The sequence below is a fragment of the Wolffia australiana genome, chromosome 6 (genome assembly GCF_029677425.1).
Source record: "Wolffia australiana isolate 7733 chromosome 6, ASM2967742v1".
NCBI classification, from domain to species: domain Eukaryota; kingdom Viridiplantae; phylum Streptophyta; class Magnoliopsida; order Alismatales; family Araceae; genus Wolffia; species Wolffia australiana.
The window spans coordinates 13,410,659-13,415,973 of record NC_135840.1 but is presented as its reverse complement, the minus strand read 5'-3'; the positions used below and the strand labels follow the sequence as shown (position 1 = coordinate 13,415,973).

Genomic DNA, 5,315 nt, shown 5'->3' with positions numbered 1-5,315 from the left:
GTAGCGCGTCGCAGCCACGCCAACAGCGCGCTGCGCCAGCAGCGCCGCGCCAGCCACACAGCGCCGCTGCGCTGGCGCCAGCGCGCGCCACGCAGCCACGCCGCGTCACGCCGCGCTGCGCAGCGCTGCGCCACGCCGCAGCAGCGCGCAAGCGCGCCAGCGTGCAGCCACACGCGCGACAGCGCCGCTGCACACAGCAGCGCCCGCCGCGCGCGCAGCGTCGCCGCAGCCAGCCACGCCCGCGCGCAGCCACGCGCTGCCAGCGTCAGCACGCCATGTGCGACAGCGCCGCTGCCGCATAAACACCTTGCGCGCGCATGTACCGCACGCAAGGTGTTTGATCATTTGCCCCAAGGGCAAAGGTACTGTCTCTGAGAGAACTCCTCAGAGACAGCCTCTATTAAGTTAAATCTTTAACTTAATCAGAGCAATAGCAGTTAAATCTTTCGACTAAACTGGGAATTAAAGAGGAATTCTGTGATTTTCCTGAGGATCATTTAACAGAGTTTAATATTTATTTTAAATTGATAAGTGACATATCTATTGAATAAAGAAGGAAATTTCTGCTGTTTTCTCCTGCTCCTTGTGGATCGACCCTCACTCGCCTTACGCCTTGAGGTTTATAAATTTGTTGCATAAGCTCTGAACCTCACACGTCTGAACTGCTAAATAACCAGTAAAAAAACACATAAAATCTGAGCTTATCAATCATTATGTCGGTAGGCTTCAGCCTTTGCCCATTAACTGTGAATTGTTTATGGGTTCTAGGATCCGAAATTAAAATGGCCCCATTTTCATATGATTCTACTGCCAAATAAGGTCCACTCCATCTACTTTTTAGCTTACCAGGAAAGAGTATTAATCTTGAATTGTAAAGCCATACCTTTTGATCTTTGACAAAGGTCCTTCTTCTGATGTTTTTGTCATGGAAGGCCTTCATCTTAGCTTTGTATATCTTGGAGTTTTCATAAGCCTCATTCCTAATTTCTTCAAGTTCTTCGAGCTGGAGCAACCTGCATTTTACTGCTTCATCTAAAGAAAGATTTAGCTTTTTAATTGCCCATGAAGCTTTATGTTCCAACTCCCATGGTAGATGGCATGGTTTTCCAAATATCAACCTGAAGGGGGACATTCCTAAGGGTGTTTTATAGGCTGTTCTATAGGCCCATAATGCTTCATTTAGTTTGTATGGCCAATCTTTCCCATTGGGCTTCACAATTTTTTGAAGGATTTTCTTATTTTCTCTGTTACATAATTCAACCTGCCCATTAGCTTGGGGGTGATATAGGGTGGTTACTCTATGTTGTACACCATATTTTTTCAAAAGATGTCTAAAAGTAAAGTTTACAAAATGTGACCCCCCGTCACTAATTATAGCCCTAGGACATCCATATCTGCAAAAGATGCAAGTCTCCACAAAATCATTGACGACTTTACTAGTATTGGTCCTAGTGGCTATGGCTTCTACCCACTTTGAGACAGTCTACAGCCATTAAAATATATTCATATCCATTCGAATTAGGAAATGGTCCCATGAAATCAATACCCCATAAATCAAAGATTTCTGCTTCTAAAATGGGTTTTAGAGGCATGTGATTTTTTCTATCGATATTTATAGATGCTTGACATGCTAGACATTTTACATAAAAATCATGTGCATCTTTAAATAAAGTTGGCCAATAAAACCCACTTTCCATTACCTTATGGGCTGTTACCTTAGCTGAATAGTGACCTCCTCCTGGGTTGGAATGGAAGAATTTAAGGATGTTGTTCTGTTCTTCTTCAGGTACGCATCTTCTAAGAATTTGATCAGCTCCTTGATGGAATAGCTATGGTTCTTCCCAAAAGTAATCTCGCATGAAATATTTCCTTGTAGAACTTCTTGAAGAACTTCTTTCTCTCATTATAGCTCCATCCTGAAGGGACTCTTCCTGTCACCAAAAAATTGACAATGTTTGCAAACCATGGAACATTTCCTGTTTGGATGGTCAAAATTTGCTCATCGGAAATGCTTCATGGATAAGTGAGGAATCATTTACTTTGATCCTAGAAAGATGATCAGCAACATAATTTTCACAACCCTTTTTATCTTTAATTTCTATGTCAAATTCCTGTAATAATAAAATCCATCTGATAAGCCTAGGTTTAGCTTCCTTTTTAGATAAAAGATATTTTAATGCCGCATGATCAGTGTAGACTATTATTTTACTACAAAACAAATAAGGTTGAAATTTTTCTAAAGCAAAAATTACAGCTAGCAGTTCTTTTTCTGTGGTAGAGTAATTGAGTTGTGCATCAATTAAATTTCTGCTAGCATAATATATGGCCACAGGTTTCTTCTCTTTCCTCTGTCCTAAGACTGCCCCTATAGTAAAATCTGAGGCATCAAACATGATTTCAAATGGCAAGCTCCAATCTGGAGCTTGCAAAATAGGTGCATGTGTGAGAGCCTTCTTCAGCTCATCAAAAGCAGAAACAGCACTTTTATCCAAGATGATTTCATTAGTTTTACTAGAAAGGAAATTAGTAAGAGGTTTGGAAATTTTAGCAAAGTTTTGAATGAACCTCCTATAGAAACCTGCATGGCCGAGGAACCCTCTAAGGGTTTTTAGATTTTTGGGAAGTGGTAGGCCCTAGATGACTTCTATTTTGGCCTTGTCCACTTCCAGTCCACGATTGCTGACCTTGTGCCCCAATACCACTCCCTCCTGTACCATAAAATGAGATTTTTTCCAACTTAGGATAAGGTTACTTTCAATGCATCTTTGAAGAACTTAAGTAAGATTTAGAAGCCAATTTTCAAAGGAATCTCCAAATACAGAAAAATCATCCATAAATATTTCTAAACAATCACCTACTAAATCAGAGAATAAGGAGTTCATGCATCTTTGGAAGGTGGTTGGAGAATTACATAGGCCAAAAGGCATGCGCCTAAAGGCATTGTTTTCTCTTGATCATCAGGATGAATGTTCACTTGATTATATCCTGAATAACCATCAAGAAAACAAAAGAAAATCTGTCCTGATAGTTTTTCTAAAATTTGATCAATGAAAGGAAGGGGATAATGGTCTTTCTTTGTAGACTTATTTAATTTTCTATAGTCAATACATACCCTCCATCCAGCTAGCAACCTTTGTTTATTTCTTCTCCCTTTTCATTGATCTCTACTATTACTCCAGATTTCTTTGGCACCATGTGAACAGGGCTGACCCATTCACTATCAGAAATGGCATAAATAATACCTGCATCTAGCCATTTTAATATTTTATTCTCTAATATTTCCCTCATATGTGGGTTCAGCCTACGTTGGTGCTCCCTAGAAGGTTTAGAATCTTGTTATAAAAATATTCTGTGTTCACAAATTGATGAAGGGATTCCTCTAATATCCTCAAATGTCCATCCTAATGCTTCTTTATGATCTCTCAATACCTTAAGCAGATCATTTTCTTGTGAAGGAGTAAGGGACGAGGAAATAATCACAGGTAGGAAATTTCTAGAATCTAAGAATGCATATTTTAAAGATGATGGGAGAGGTTTAAGCGCTAAGTTCAAATCTAGGGAGAGTGTAGGAGGCTCAGGTTCCACTTTTTCATCGTTGGCATCATCTACTCTCAATAAAAACCCTCGAATAGCATCAACATCATCCTCCTCTTAATCACATAATATTAACTCTTCGTTACTCCCTTTAGGACATTTCATCATATTGGATATGTCTAATTTAACTCTTTCCTCTCCAACCTTAAATTCAACAGTCCCTTTTTCCCAATCCATGATTGTTCTGGCTGTCACCAAGAAGGGTCTCCCTTCACCTTGACCTCAGTTACAATAAAATCAACAGGGATCTCACAATTTTCAACATTTATCATCACATCAGATAACCTACCCTCTGGTTGTCTAATTGTTCCATCAGCTAGCAATAGATCCATGGAGATTTCCTTTAATTCCCCAAAATCGTATTCCTCATATAAAACTTTTGGAATAATACTAATACTAGCTCCTATATCTAATAATACTCTACTAAAAATATTTCCTCCAATTTCACATGTAATAAAAGGATCTCCTGGATCTCTCTTTTTAATGGGAACAGAGTTTAAGATACTAGCGGTATTTTCAGAAAGCTTAACTACCTCCTTGGTTTTTCTAGATGTACATGAATCCTTTAAATATTTCTTTAAAGAAGGTGCACATTTAATCATATCCTCTACGGCCATTGACATAGTGACTTTCTTAAAATTCTCTAAGAGTCTGCACTCATAATCAGGGGAAGACTTAAGGGGTTTTAGAGCTGAAGGATAAGGAATGGGAGGGGTGTAGGTTGAAGGTAGGGGTTCCACACTAGGTGATGGAGCCTCTCCTTCTCGTAGGTTTTTCTCTAATTTTATTTTTTCATTGCCTAGGAAAGGATCTTGAAGTTCCTTGCCATTTCTCAATTTTGAAATGGCTTGAATTTCTTCAAGATCTTCCTCATTTTCATGATATAGGCTATGCTCTTATAAATGACATAAATTCTTGGGATTAATGGAAGGTTGAGTTGGAAATTGACATGAGTGGGAGTTGAATTCAACTCCCTTACCTCCATAGTCAGCTGTTCTTTGCTTCAAGCTCTCCAATAGCTGTCTGGTCTGCTCTTGCGCATCCATCATCATTTTTTTCTGTGTTTCCATCATGGCTTGCATGCGCATCTCCATTTCTTCCCGTAGCTTTCGATTCTGCTGCTCTATCATGTGAGAGATCACAGGTGTTAGAGTGGACAAATCTGGTACCTGGTTTTGTGGTGCTGATTGATAAGACTACTGTGGTGGGGTCTGGAATTGCACTCGTTGCCGGAAAGGGGCCTTGGTTCCTTGGGAGTAGATTCCTTGGTTGTTGTAGATGGGCCTCTTTGGTCCTCCCCAAGGCTGTTGGTTGTGGTTCAACAAATGGACCTCCTCCTCTCCAAGTTGGCATGCTCCATCCTCATGATCTCTGATAGAACATAGAGAACAAATCTTTGCTTTCGCAAGAAGTGAGTTAGGGAAAAAAGCATTCTTTAGAGTGGAAGTCAATTCTTCAAGTTTCTTGTTGGTTTCTCTTATCCCTGCATGAAGATCAGCTTCCTTTGAAGTTACTTGCAGCACTCCTCGTTTTGGATTGGCATTTCTTCCATTTTGACTTGCTCCAATTTCCTGTAGGTCAGTTTCAGTCACCCTTGCCAAAATATCAAAAACTTCATCATCATAAGCCATATAGAATGAGCCACCAGCTATTTGATTCACTTTACTTTTTAAATATCAGAAAGTGATTCATAAAAAATTTCAGCAAGTTGACACTTTTAT

At 39.8% G+C, this 5,315-nt stretch overlaps 1 pseudogene; it reads right to left on the bottom strand.

Moving 5' to 3' along the window:
- Positions 1 to 265: 265 nt before the first annotated feature.
- Positions 266 to 2,717, bottom strand: LOC144704970 (uncharacterized; annotated as a pseudogene).
- Between the last annotated feature and the right edge of the window lie 2,598 nt (positions 2,718 to 5,315).